The following is a 15,963-nucleotide window of genomic DNA, read 5'->3' as shown; positions in this document are numbered from 1 at the left end:
TCCTTCAAATTTTGCTAGTTGTCCCAAGTATGTGCTTATAGTAAAATGACCTAGTCTGGAACTACCTTTACATTCCGTTTTCATATATTTTCAGTTTCTTTCAATGTGCAACAGTTCCTTATGCTTTCCTTCACTTTCATAACTTTGACACATTGAAGATTACAGGCAGGTAATTTCATAGAATGTCCCTCAATGGGATTGTCTGCTGTTCCCTCACAATGAGATTTGGGTTATGTCTTTGGCAGTAACATCACAGAGGTGATGTAGGACTTGTCTCATTGGATGCTGTGAGATGGGGCATCATTTCAATTTATTTCATTACTGATGACATTTACTTTGATCATTTGATTAGATGAATGTTTGCCAGGCTTCTCAAATTACGTGTGCTATTTTCTTCTTTGTAATATTTCTCTCTATATAAATATTTGTGGGGAGATACGAGATACTTTGCGGCCATTTAAATATCCTATTCTTTATCAAAATTTCCATTTCTTCACTTCTTTATTTGTTCATTTTTATCAGTATGAACTTATGGATTCTTATTTTATTCAATAGGATGTAATCCATTGCTATTCTCACTTATTTGATGCACAAATTGCCCAATATGTGGCCAGTGGAAGCCCCTTAAAGCTGGTTTCTGGACCTTTTTGAAGTGTCCCAATCATTCTTTCAGCCCTTCTTGACGCTCTGGCAGAGCAAGCTGTCCATGTGCTACGTTACCTGCCCCAGCCCTGGAATCAGCCATTTTTTCCCAGAGCCCTTGCTGCTTTTTGGCAAATAATGGCATTTAGAAATCACAATCTGGGTGCTCTGTGTGCTAAATGCTCTTGGTAAGTCCGTGCTTCTAGGCCCTCTCAGTGGGCAGAGCTGGGAATACAACTATGCATGTATAATATATAAAAATACACATATTCATATTATTGTATTTCTATATCTACATGTATATATGTGTGTATGTATATATGTGTATATATAGTGTGTGTATGTATACACAAATACATACATACACATATGTATTTACATCATACATATACATTTAATACATAAATATATATACATATATTTATATATAAATACATATATGTATGTATATATGTGTGCATATGTATATACACACATATCTACACACACACACACACACATATTTAAAAAACACAAATTCACACAGTTATCTCATTCAACCCAAAACCACGATTCATTCTTGTTTTCTCCTTTACCATAATTGTAAGTCTCTTTACTGACCATGAGAAACTTGCTCTAATTAAAAAACAAAAATTTCCTATTTTATGCAGCCCCATTGTAACTAATCTGCTACACTGCTATTGCCATTTGCCCCTTTTGGGATGCCCTCTTCACCCAGATTAGGCTCTGGCACCTCGTGTTGAGCTGCTCTACCACTGGGATGCCTCTTCCCTTTGCTTGGGGACCATGCAGAAGCCATGATGTGCCCGTTCCCATGTGGATGACCTCACCCTGCCCAGACCTTCTTCCTGTACTGGGCTGTCCCTAGCCTCAGACGCCCTTCTCACCTTGCTTGGGTGCAGATACCTTGTGCCAGAATATCCTCCCCACCTTCCTTAGGCTCCTGCATCGAGTCTTACCCACACCTCTTGGATGCCTTCCTCATTCTGCTTGGCTTCTGAACCCTGCACCAGGCTTCCCTCGCAAAAATGCCTTCCTCCTCATACTCAGACTCCAGCACCTCCTGCCTGACTCCCTGTTCACTCTGATTAGGCTCCAACACCCTGCTCTGTGCCGCCCTCCCACTGGTAATCTCTCCTTACCCTTTTTGGTCTTCTACACCCTGGCCTGGGATACTCCCTTCACCCTACTTGGGGTCTGCCCATGCTGGGCAACTGGAGGTATAGTCTCTTGATAGTTTCTTCCTGCACAGACAAAGTCAATCCACCGAGACCACAGTATTGTAGTAAAGAGTTTAGTTGACATGAGGTTGGCCACGCAGGACACAGAATTATTACTCAGATCAGTCTCCCAAAGGCTTGGAGATGAGGATATTTATGGAAATTTGGTGGGCAGGGGCCTAGGAAATGAGTGCTGCCGACTGATTGAGGATGAAATCGTAGGGTGTGGAAACTGGTCCTTGTAGGCTGAGTCCACCTCTGGGTGGGGCCACAGAACCTATTGAATCAGGAGTCAGGAGACTGGGTCGGGTCAGTTGGAAAAAAACCTCAAAAAAACCAATCTTAGGTTCTACAGTAGTGCTGTTATCTATAGGAGCAATTGGGAAAGTCACAGATCTTGTGACCTCTGGCCACATAACAACTGAGTAGTAAGGGATTATAGAAGTCATGCTTATGTTTTAGCAGAACTCAAGCCAGTCCCCATAATCCTAATCTTGTGGCCTTTCATTCATTTTACAAAGGCAGGTTCAGCCCCCAAACAAAGAGGGAGCAGTTTTAAGGAGGGACTATTATTATCCTTGCTTCAAAGTTAAACTATAAACTAAATTCTTCCCATGTTTAACTTGACCTATGGTGAGGAATGACCAAAGAGAGCCAGCCTGTGAGGCTAGAGGCAGGATGGAGTCAGCCATGCAAGACTTCTCTCACTGTCATAACCTTCGCAAAGGCAGCTTCAGAGGGAGTAGCGGGGAGACACACTATGGCACAGCACATTAATGGGCCAAAGTCAATGCGATTAAAAAAAAATCAGTGACTGGATACTGTCCAACACACTAATGGTGCAGCCCAGAATTTGTAGTGAAAACTGAACAGGACAGCAGTAATGGGGCACAGTGACACTCTGCATCTTCTGATATGATGCCATGGGAAGTGCCCAGCATCACCTGGTGATACTCCTGCCAAAAAAGCGCTAACCCAGACTGAATCATGAGGAAACAATCAGAAAAACCCAGATTATGGACTTTATACCTGACTACTGGTTTCTACTTTTAAAAAAATGTTAAGGTCGTGAATGACAAAGGCAGGGAAGGGGACTCTCCTAGTCTAAAGGAGGCTGAAGAGCTATGACTACCAACTCAATGTGGGGTTCTTGATTGGATCTTAGATTGGAAAAACAAAAACAAAACAGCTAAGCAAGACATTTTGAGGATAATTGGGGAATTTCAAATATGCATGGAATATTTAGGTAATATTATGGTATTGTAAGCTATAATTGCTTTCTTGGTGTGAAAATTGTATTGCGTTATGTTTTCTCATTTCCTTCTTGAACAGCTCAGTCCAAAAGCCACTGGGTGGGGCCTGGGAGGTTAGCATCCTCAGATAGGGGAGCCATGTGACTCAGTGAGGTGGTGGGCCCTGGGCTAAGTGAAGAGGACACGTGTGTAGTGGGACAGCCCAGCCCGGCACAGGGGATGATGTGAGGAAGAGGGCAGGTAGGCCTGGGTTATCAGGGCCTGAGAAGAGTGAGGATAATGTCTATGTGGGGGGCAAGCTGACATGGGGTGTGCTCTTCCAGGTTTGAGAAGTAAGGGTCATTGCCTGGCCCTGGGGTGTTGGGGAGCCCGGTTGTGCCTTCTTGGCTGGAGTGGGAGAGGGTGGCTAAACTGCATTCCACTGAAAGTCAAAAGACCTTCCAAATCTGGCCCCCATCTCCCTCTACTGTAACATGGCTCTCTCCCCTCTTTTCAGCCAACTCATGCCCAGTTTACACCTCGTGTTCTTGAACAACTTACTGGCTGCCTAGATTAGGGATCATCCAACTATAGCCTAGATTGCAGTGTTGTCCCCTGGTTTTGTAAATAAAGTTTTATGGGAACATAGCCATGCCTATTGTTAATTGTCTATGGCTGTTTCTGCATTGCAACAGCAGAATTGAGCAGTTGCAACAGAGATGAAGTGGTCGGCAAAGCCTGAAATATTTATTTATTGGCCCTTCATAGAAAAAGTTTATGCGCCCCTGGCATAGATTAAAGATTACACCTTCTTAATCTGTGCTGTTCTCATTGTAGCCTGTCGCCTATTGTAACAATGCATCTGCCCTCATTACAGTATAGGCTCCATGAGGCAGTGGACACCAGTGTTGCAGCCCTGGTGCCCAGAAATGCACCTGACGTATGGTAGGTACTCAAAAAATATTTGTTTAATGAATGGGACTTCTGCCTTATGCCCACTAGGGGATTTTGGAGAGGAAATCATGACAGTGACCTCTGGAAGGCATTCCAAGGAGGCCACTAAGCACAGGGGTCAGGGGTATGTCACCTCCTCATGTTGAGGCCTTGGGAAGCTAGCTGTTCCCTTGGTTTTACTTAAATCCCCTTTTCAGAAATGAGCCATCAATCATCTGCTGCTCAGTTAGCTATTAAGAGTAGAAGATTTTTTTTTAAACTATAAGATAAGAATAATTCCAGATCATAGAATTATTCCACCACTATTCACAATAGCAAAGACCTGAAACCAACCCAAATGCCCATCAATGATAGATTGGATAAAGAAAATGTGGTACATATATACCATGGAATACTATGCAGCCATAAAAATGAATATCATGTCCTTTGCAGGGACATGGATGGAGCTGGAAGCCACCATCCTCAGCAAACTAACACAGAAACAGAAAACCAAACACCACATGTTCTCACTCATAAGTGGGAGCTGAATAATAAGAACACATGGACACAGGGAGGGGAACAACACACAGGGGAACAGGGCCTGTTGAGGGGGTGGGGAGAGGGAGAGCATCAGGACAAATAGCTAATGTGTGCAGGGCTTAATACCTAGGTGATGGGTTGATAGGTGCAGCAAACCACCATGGCACACGTTTACCTGTGTAACAAACCTGCATGTTCTGTACACGTATTCCAGAACCTAAAACAAAATTAAATAAAAAAAAAGAATTAGAACTGGAAGGAAACAAAGTTCATCTAAAACAACCTCTTAGTTTATCAACTAAGAAATTGAAACTTGGAATAGCAGAAAGCAATTATGTGCTGGTAAATGTATAGCAATTAGCTCTTCAGGAAAAACATAAATTTTATTGATTTAAAGGCTATATAGCACACAACTTAACAAATCAAAACAAAATATATAATACACTTTATTTGAAATTCCTTACAGCTATTGATTTTCATACAACACTTTTGTTGATTTTTACCAAATTCCTGTGTTCATACCTAACTTCTGGTTGCAAATGATGAACTAGTAGTGTTCCAACGTGAAAATATTTTTGTTTACATTAGGAGTAAACGAAAGTGAAACAAGCAAGACCTCTATGGGACCTTGTTCATTAATGATGCAAGTGACTTATTGGCTATATCAGATAATAGTTTTTAAATACTAGAAGAATGCTTTGTCATTTTTTGGTGCTGTTCATGATGTAATGGTTATAGGTCTTTTTGTACAAGCTTTTAAGTTTTATCTGCAGTATTAATATTTTTTTCCATCTTATCTTGATTTATGGTTTTTGCTGATTTCCATGGTCTAAATATACTCACTTTGGCTGACTTCCAGTCACCAGTATGACTTGCAAACATGTCATTAGAAAGGGGTGCCTGGTAGTTAGATGCCTAAATACACTATATAAGTGTTTCCATCATCCAGACTCTATGGATGTAAATAGCTTCAAGAGTGTAGGCAGTGGTAAGATGTAATAAAATAATTTAATTATAATAAAATAATAAAATAAGTTGGGAGTACCAAGTTTTGAGCACTTACTAACTTTGTTTGAATATAACTAATTTAATTGCTAGTTTATATGATTCAATTTTTCAAAATGGCTATGTTTAACATCCAGCTCATGACATTCCTGGAAATTTAACAACAGGCTCTCACAAGCCAAGTCACGCCCACCACTGGTACAAAGTTAACCAACCATCAAATCATGGGAAATAGCCGAGGCAGAGTGCCTAGAGGGGAGTTATTTCATGGGAGGTTTCAGCACAAAGTGATCCCAGGGCAAATTGAGAAAGCAGACAAAGGGAGCAGGGAGGAAACACCCAAGAGTTAGGAGTTGCAGGATCCGTCCAGTTCCCCACTTTGTGCCCAGGGACAGTGACCTCATTGTTTCCTGTAAGGGCTGCATTAGTGTGTGCTTGAATTAGGCTGAAGTTCCTTGAAGTCTTGCTAGCATCTTAGTGCATAAATAAATATCACAGCCCCCTAAATATGTAATATTATAGAAGGGCGAAGAGGTTCCTTTGATGAAATTTTGTTCTTCAGAGGCTTATGGACTGGAGAGTGAAAACACATGTGTATTAGCCATGTGCTTTTAATGCTCTGGCATCTGCTGACCCTGGAGAAACTGCCCCTGCTTGCTGGTCAATTCCTAGAGGTAGTGAAGGACTGGCCTGTGGCGTGCATTTCATATGCAAACCAGCCAACCCAAAGCCCACACCCCACTACCTCCTCTACAGGGCTTTCACACTTAGGGCAAGGATTCCCTTGCTGTAATCACCCAGGACCAGTTAACAGGCAACCAGGGACAGTTCCTATTCCCTAGAACGTTCTAAAGTTTTTCAAACTAGCCAATTCTAAGCCTGCTTGCCTTGCCTTTCCCATTCCTTCCAATGGAAGCCACAATAAAGGGTCTTGCCTGCATTTTCCTCATCATTCCTTCTGCCTCCTGACTGACCCTGGTGCATGTCCAGTGGAAACCCCCACTCTTGGCACTTTATACTGCCCCAGTCTTGGGAATTGTGAGTAACAAACTCTCATCAATGGCATTGTCTTCTCATCTGTTGGCCTCACCATACCTGAATAATAACAAAACCTACATTTTAAAACAACATACCCTCCATCAAACTCATGAAGGAAATGATATGAAAAAGAAATACATCTATAAACAGATATTCATTTAAATTTGGTATTTCAGCAATTTCAGAAAACTGTCCTAACTGGTTGCTATACAACAATTTTGTTTTTAGTTTTGTTTTGTTTTAAATGAGAATATTCATCAACTTTGACAAGCATGCATGCAAATAAATGAACATTTATATCTTGCCTGACTCACTTGTTGATGGGACTGTTGAGCTCACATACTACTGTGGTGGGCTGACTCCTGTGACACTTTCTCTGAAACAGGTATCATCTGTCATGGTGTTATTTCATTAATAAGCAATGAAACACATAAATGTCTCTCTTGTTTGACATGGTACCATGACCGACCTACATTTATCACTCTGTGAAACTTATACCAAGATTGGAAATTCAGATAAAAGGGGAATATAGAAAAGTAGACATATAGAAGAGAGATTTTACAATGAATTTAGCTAAGCAATTGCTAAAATTCTATGTATAGCCTGTAATTCCTTGTCTAAGCCAGCCTGGGATAAGCCCAAGATTACAATAATCACCAGCAAACAGGCTTTCTTTGACTTTGCTCACTCCTATTCTACCTGAAAGATTCCCTCAAGGTCCTACTCCATTTTTCTGGCATTTCATGAGGCTTGGAGGACCTAGTTACCCATGGCATCTGCCATCTTCTCTGTCTTTGCTCTGCTTGGAGATTTCTCCTGCATCTGCTGTGAACTGCAAGGGTCCTGCCTCTGGGGATCCTGACACCTGAGGATTTCATCTCATGTCAATGTTAAAGTTGCTGCAAAAGTTGTTGGCAATAGTGATGCTGTTCCCTTGTACTCTTGAAGTCTGAGAGAGATGGTAGCATGAGAAAGATTTCACTTTGCCCATCCTCTTTTACTGTAGTTCCCTTCTCTTGAGGGCTGCCCAGGAAGACAATCTATGGGACAGACACTGGGAATGCTGGATCATCTTTTCCTTCTGAGGCTGCTCCACTGTCCTTGAATCAAACTCTGGGGTCAAACTCTTTCTTCCCTTGGATGAGTTGTTTCCAAGAGCTCCTTTTTAGGTAATGTGGAAGTAAATGAAGATCAGTCAAATGAAAACAAGCACAGACTATTTATTTAGAGCTTATTATATCAAGAGAATCAACCATCATCATTTGCTTTTGACAGAGACTCAAAGGCAGGCCAAGGAGTGGGAAATCATTTATAGTGGATAAAGGACAAGGCTTCAGGTGTGCCCTGATTGGAGACTGTTAGCATGGAAAAGCTGTGGACAGGCCATCTAATAGTGTGACAATCTATGTAATTGGTTAAGGGAGCATACTGGGCTCTCTGGTTGGTCCTGAGTTGGAAGTGGGGACAATTAGGGAAGCTGTCAGATATAAACCAAGTCTTGGCTGTTTGGGGCCAATTGTTACAGGGATTATTGTCTGGCTTCCTGGGATGGTTTCTAGAGATAGTGGTCTAATCTCTTACAATCTGACTTATAGATAGCAAGCTGTCTTCCTGGGCTGGTTATTGTAGATAATGGATTAGGTTTCTGGAATAGTTGCTGTAGACAGTGGGTTAGGGTTCTATTTTGATATATAGTCTGGCTGTTGTCTATTTGTATATTCAGTTTCTCAGCAAATTGACAGCCAGTGAATCTATCATTCACTCTCCCTCTGCCTCCATATTAGTCAGGGCTCTCCAAGAAACAGAACCAATAGGAAATTGGTTCTGTTATATGTGTAGAAAGAGATTTATTATAAGGAATTGGATCACATGATTATGGAGGCTGGCAAGTCCAAATTCTGCTGGTTGCAGATATAGGAGAGCCAATGTTCCAGTTCCAGTCTGAAGGCAGTCTACTGTAGAACCAGGAAGAACCTATATTGCAGATGGAGTCTGAAGGCAGTCTGCTGGAAAATTCCCTCTTGCTTGGGGAGACTAGCGTTTTTGTTCTATTCAGGCATTCAACTGATTGGATGAGGCCCACCCACAACTGCTTTACTCAAAGTCCACCAATTTAGATGGGAATCTCATCTAAAATACCCTCACAGATACACAGTAATGTTTGACCTGACATCTGGGCATCACATGGCCCAGCCAACTTGATCCGTAAAATTAACTATCACATCCCCAAACCCTCTCTCATGAATCTTAAGGTGAGCCAGTGACTTTTACTTCCTCTCAAGCTGGACCCTTGCTCCATGGTTACACATCAAGGTGGTAGAAAGTCTCTCTTCTCCTTAGCATCTCTAGAAACTAATGCAGAGCCATCTCTGTATTTATGGCAGGACTTGTGAGTAGAAATGCCTTCTGGAGCACCCTAATTCCAATTGGATGTGAGAAGAGGAAAACTCATTCAGGCATACAGAAGGACAAAGCTCCCAAATTGAAGGAGCTGTGGCATTCCACATGCCACCCCTTGAAAAGAGTTTTAGTATAGTCTTCCAAACCACTCTATTGCCTCATTTCATCTCTCCAGGAGGGTCTGAGCCCATCTTGACAGTAGTGAGGTAGGTGTTTGGAAACCTATCAGGATCCCTCAGATACCTTCGATAGGGGAGTCTCCCAGCACCCCTGAGGGATCAAAGTGGTGAGCAAAATTGCACAGTTCTTTTCTATCCTGCTTCACTGGAACTGACAAGCTAAAGACTGAGCATCTTCAAGCAGACAGGCCCCTAAGGTTGCAGGGTAGCATATTATCTACAACAGGATCATCTCATTTTAAATTCGTTCTTTGACTCTCTTACCAGGTCTTTTTATTTTTCTTGTCAGTAAAGCCCATAAAATGTAGAGTCTTATCAAAGTATTCAAAGCAGATTTAAAATGTAATTACTCTTTGCTCTCTGCTAGTACAACCCAGCCTGAATCATCTCATCTGATTTAAGAAAGAATCTTGTTGAGTTGAAAAATGAAACTCTCCCAGTTTTGTCCTCCTCCCTTCATCCCTTTTTTCATTTTTCCTTCCCTTTTCTATTTATTCACTCTGAGCTCTCTATCCAAAAGGCATTTGTTAAGCACTATGCCAATAATTGGTGGTATAAAGATGAATGAGAACCATCCTTGCTTTTGAGATGATCACTGTCTAGTGGGGGAGGTAGAAATAAAAACAAATCTTTATGAAGCATCATGGTAAAAATGGATTCAAACTAAATAGTTCTGGGGAAATTGAGGCAGGGATCTCAAGAAAGGTCACATTCTGCAGACTCTTGAAAAATGAGTTGGAGTCTTCTAAGCACACACAGGGCTCTAGATGGGGAAAGTGTCCAGGGAATGAGACAACATGAGGATGATAAGAATAGGACTTCAAGGTGAATCCAAGACAATGTCTACCTGGGTCCATGCTGTTGGACTCTTTTATTGCATCCATTTCCTGCACAATCAAGCAAGAATTTTTATTCTCTTTTTCTGTATTCTCAGAAATCCACCCCCACTGCCTTCCATTGCTTGGCCAACACTTGGGCTGATGTCTTTGTCCTCTGAAGCATCTTTCCGATGCATGGCAGCCTCTCTCCTTGGGCATGGCTGACCTTGGCCTCATCCAGCTCTCCATCCTAGCTCGGGGCTGAGGGCCATGGGCAATTCTCTGATGAATTCATATGACCCAGAAAGAGCTGCAGCAGGAGCCAGCTCCATGTCTGAGGTTTAAGTGAAATATCGAGCTGTGATTCACCATTACTCAGAACCTTGTCAGTTCATAAATTTAAAGCAACTCCATTTCCTTTGCTTTTGAACAATCCAAACTGGATGGTGGATATACATTGGAACAATCAGGTAGGATAGCAAGCTTAGTCCTGGGCAGGTTTGTTTCCCATTAGGCTGGTAAAGGAAAGCTTATGCTTTTGTGTACCTATGTAAAATAGGCATGCTGACGTCCTTTGGGTGAAGTAGGAGTGAAAATGTGGCTGCACTGCCAATAATATGGGAGGAGGATGAAAATAGCAGATGTAAATTGTGATTATGGCCAACAGAAATAGGAAACTGCAGCTAGGTCATCTGCCTGTTACCCAGGACTGGCCTATTAGCTGTCATTAGCCCTTCTCCAGGAAACAATTTGCATCCTTTGAAATCCTTTTAAAATTGGATTTCTGCCCGCAGCCCCATCATGCTGCTTTTTCTCATGGATTAAAGAGAAAGTGGCCTGTGAACTAGTTCTCTTTGTGGGCAGAGAGTGCTATGGCCTGGGTGACAATGGGCAGGGTCACTCATCCTAGCAACAGTATGGCAATGGGCTCATATTATCACAGAGTTGAAGAGACTTCAAGAGGGTATCCTGTCCTGTATCCCCCACAGCAGATTTCACCATCCCTCAAAGCTGTAGACTTTCTACCAGAACTGGACAATCTCCCAAAGAAGTCCTTTCCAGGGACCGAGTAATCTTCAAGTGCAGAATTTCTTTGTATGATTCCTTTGATTGTTTTCAGTCTTGAAGATGGCTCTGAGGCATATATAATTGGACATTCTGAGGATTAAGCTTCAAGACCTGAGCCTTCTAGCCAAGGAGTATTAACCATTTGAGGCAGGTCACCATGCTGGGTGTCCCTGTCCTAAAGCCCCTGGCTTCTGTCTGCTCCCAGTCTCCTATGGGTCACTCTGAATCTACTTCCTTCTGCTTAGGTTGTGTGAATTTATTTATTTATTTATTTTAGAGACAGGGTCTTACTCTGTCACCCAGGTTAGAGTGCAGTGGTGCAATCATAGCTCACTGCAGCCTTGAATTCCTGGGCTCAAGTGATCCTCCTTCCTCAGCCTCCTGAATAGCTGGGGCTACAGGTGTGCACCACCTTGCCCAGATAATTCTTATTTTTATTTTTTGTAGGGACAGGGGTCTTGCTTTATTTCCTAGGCTGGTCTCAAGCTTTTGGCCTCAAGCGATCTTCCTACCTTGGCCTCTCAAAGTGTGGGATTACAAGTGTGAGCCACCAAGCCCAGCTTGAATTTTGATTTTTCCTTTTTCAAGAGTAGTCTGGTCCACTGCAAGAAACATGAGATCTGAGGCCAGAATGCCTGAGTCAGGGCCCAGGCCAGCTTCCCTAACATCTCTGAGCTCCAGGTTCTCTCTCCTTTCTTCCCTTCGTTATAGAGTTATTATGAACCTATAAAAACCATGTTATAAGGAATGCTGAGAACTTTTACAAATGGACCATGAAAGACATTTAAAGAGCTTTACTTGACCTTCTGCAGTAAGGATTAAAACTCAAGAAGGTGTCTCTTTTCTTCAACTCTGTCTGACATAAGAATCTCTAGATGCCTTCATTTAAACATTTCAGACAAAATCTTTATGATGATTTACCACCTTCCCCTTCTGCCACTCCATTTCTGTTCAGCTTTTAAGGTCGACTCCCTCAAATAAGGCCTGCCTTTCATGTTGAACCTGCAGAAATCTTTCTCCTTCCTGATCGACACTACTAGAATGCCATCGTCCTTAAAACATATTTTAGGATCTGATTGTTTCTGCTTGTGTTACTCAATAGTTGTCTCAGATTTTTAGTTTTCACTCCTCTATCAGAGAGTGCAGCACCAGAGTTCACCCTTACAAAAGCACTTATGCTGTGATGGGGAACTTTCATATTTGGGCTCCATTTCCTCACTAGCATACAGGTGCCTTGAGGTAAGGCATGGATGGGTCATATTCATGTGTTTCTGGTGCCTGGTACACAGTAGGTGCCAACAAATATTTGTTGAAATGAACTTGTAAACTTCATTTTGATCTTGCAAATTACTTTACAACCCTGAAGACAGATGTGAGAACGATTTCATTGCAAGATATCCTCTTGCCTTTGCATTATGTAAACGAGCTGGGGTGGGCAGTTTGGATGAAAATCCAAGAACTAGCATAGTCATAGAAAACACAGCCCCAAATGCCATATATTTTGATAGCATCCAGATTAAGAGTCAGCCAGCTGGGAGTGCAGGAATGCATTACCCAGGAAGACAATCTGTATACAGACCAAACCTCTTAGTCTTGGATGACAATTCCCCATTCCAGAGGACAAGACCAAACCTCTAGGATGACAGAGCAAAATAACAGGTGCCAGATACCTGAGCCCCACCGAGACATCATGGAGCAGAGCCATTAAACCCACCTTCAGCTTTTGTGTGTGAGACAATGGTCAAGCATTGTCGTCTTGGGTCTATTTCAGCAGCCAGACTTATTTTTAACCTAATGCAGGGGCCATGGAGATGATTTAGGCTTATCTGTTGCTTTAAAGATGAAGAACTGAGATCCTAAGTGGCCAGCCTCTTTTCACAGTGTGGTGGCGGGGTACCCGAGACTAAAAGTCCAGATCCAGGGTCCAATCATAGCTGTGAGCAGCTCACATTCAGGTGTGAACCACACGGTTGCTCCACCAGTGAGGACAGGGAAAGAATGGGCTCTAAGATTTTGCAAAGTACTTTACAACCCCAAAGACAGATGTGAGAATGATTTCATTGCATGATATCCTGTTGCCTTTGCATTGTGTAAATGAGCTGGGGCAGGCAGTTTGGATGGAAATCCGGGAACTCGTATAGCCATAGAAAACACAGCCCCAAATGCTATGTATTTTGATAGTGTCCAGATTAAGAGCCAGCCAGCTGGGAATGCAGAAATGCATTACCCAGGAAGACAATCTGTATACAGGCCAGTCATTCTTAGAGAGAAGGGAAATAGATCACACGTCTTCTCCTAAGAGGAAAATAGGATTTTGAATGGCATTTAAGTTTGGGAGGCGATTTAGCACAGAGGCCACATGGTCCAGAGGTTTTGCTATTAGAGAGAGGGTGGTGGAGAGGGTAAGAGAGAAGGAATCTACTTAGGATGAGGTCTGAGCACCCGGGTGTGGCCAGGCCCACCAGTAGCTCCATCCTACAAAGACTCTTCTGCTATTTCCTTGTTATACGATTATGCCAGAGGTGAGTGTTTTCACCAGAGTATGTTTCTATGGAGGATCTTGTAATTAGGCTGTTTTGTAAATTACAGATTCTGTATACAAACTAGAGAGATGTCCATCACAAAATTATGTAATGATAGCGGCTACGTGCTAATAAGACTGAAAATACTTGAGGTGAGCCAACCAGGTGGGCAGAAAAAAGGCAGTGTGGTCTATGGGAGAAGCTGTGACATCTGAATCAGTTTGAGGACTCAGCTGAGATTTCATGACCTCTCTGTGCCTAGAGCCTTCTCTGTGGCTCTTGTCTTGCCCTGACACTGTTTGTGGTGCCTGCTGTGCACCTGAAACAGAGGGGCTTCCACAACAGGGAAAATCTAGGATTTGCTTTGACGATATAAAAAGCTCCTAGAACAGCAAAGAACCTAATCACTCACCAATTCAAATTCCACTTCCTTCTTTTTTTTTTTTTTTTAACATGGAAAAATCTCAGGCTTAGAGAAGTAATATATTTAATTCCCAAAGCAGGTCAGTAGAAAATCAAGAAAGTCAAGGGCTCCTGATGCCAAAGGTGGTTTTCACATAACCCTAAATACAAATAAAGACTTGGCCATCACCAACACAGTTTAGGGTTTAATTCTCTTTAAAAGAAGCAAACATATATGGTAATCTAAATTGGGACTGAAACAAAGGGGGTAGAATTCACTTACACACCTGGAGAATACTCCCTTAAGGGTTATGATAATACACTGGCTGGATGTAAACCTTGTAGAATTGAAGCCAGGTTGTCTTAGGCTATGGTCCTGAGCAATGTGATGTAGTGAAAAGCAGCTATACAAGAGTATATGTCAAAGGATAGTAGCTTTGCTTTATTGGGATGATGAACTATGTGGGCTGGGATGAGCATGCTCCCTCTCTCCCTGTCTCTGTCTCTCTCTCTGTCTCTGTCTCTCTCTCTCTCTCTCACACACACACACACACACACACTCACTGTGTCTTGACTCATTAATAAACTATGGCAGTTCCTCTATGTGTAGGCCAATGGCTTTGGAAATGAGAATATAGTAGTCTAAAGAGGAAGGCAGATGTCTATATGGGAGGCTGAATATTAGTTAAAAAAAGGGGGGGGGATTTCAGTCTTAGAAACCCAGGGATCGAAAGGTTCTCGGGAAGCCACTCATGCTGAACTAGGGATTAAGCCTGGTTAGAAACAGGTAAATGGTGTAGGGGCTAAGATAGGGTGTACTAAAGAGAACAGGAGCCTCGGTTATCTGGAAAAGAAATTTTGAATCAGCCAAGGAAAGCTTACTCTGGGCATTGGTTAGATTTGGGGACTAGGATGGAAGAATAAACACTGTCATCTCATTAGGATTTTTCCCCACAGCTGGTTGAGATGGGACTGTCTCCCTCTTTGGAGACACGTACTTGGTAACCTGTGTATACTGTGTGTCCTCAGTCTATACACATATACTTATAATAAAATGGGCTGATTATACCCAGGTGACATCTAGAATTCTGCTGCTGCCACAATGGATATTTTAAACACGCATTTTTTATTGTGGTAAAATAAACATAACATAAAATTTACCGCTTTAAGTTGTCTTAAGTGTACAATTCAGTGGCATTAAGTACATTCACAATGTTGTACAACCCTTACCACTATCTTTCTCTAAAATTTTTTCATCATTTCAAATAGAAACTCTGTCCCCAGTAAAAATACTCTATTCTCCCCTCCCCTAGACCCTAGTACCCTTTAATCTACTTCTTGTCTCTATGAATTTGCCTATCCTGGATATTTCATGTAAGTGGAATCATATAATATTTTCCCCCTTGTGTCTGGCTTCTCTCACTCAACATAATGTCTTCAAGGTTCACTCATGTTACAGCATGTATCAGAATTCCATTCCTTTTTATGGCTGAATAAAGTCCTCTGTATGTACATGCAACATTTTATTTATCTATTTATCTGTGGAAAGACACAGGTTGTTTCCACCTATTGCGAATGGTGCTGCTATGAACCTTGGCATACAAGTATTCGTTTGAGTTCCTGCTTTTAATTCTTTGGGTTATATACCTATAAGTGGAATGTTGGATCATATGGTAAATCTATGTTTAACTTTTTCAGGAATCATCGAAGTGTTTCTCACAGTGGCTGTGCCATTTTACATTCCCACCATCAGTGTATAAGGGTATGGCAGCTTATTTTTATGACTTATGTAGGTATCAGACAGGATTTGGTGAGGAACACAGAAGCCACTATATGTTCTCCGTATAAAGGGTTTAAAAGTCAAGCAGGAGCTTACACACAAGTTAGAAGATTTAGGAGAGTGCAGGTGAGAGAAGCTGCTGCCAGAATTTGGGGAATTGTCCCTGAAAATCAAAGGAGTTACC

The sequence above is a fragment of the Hylobates moloch genome, unplaced genomic scaffold (assembly GCF_009828535.3).
Source record: "Hylobates moloch isolate HMO894 unplaced genomic scaffold, HMol_V3 SCAFFOLD_22, whole genome shotgun sequence".
Lineage (NCBI taxonomy): Eukaryota > Metazoa > Chordata > Mammalia > Primates > Hylobatidae > Hylobates > Hylobates moloch.
This window is presented reverse-complemented; position numbering follows the sequence as displayed.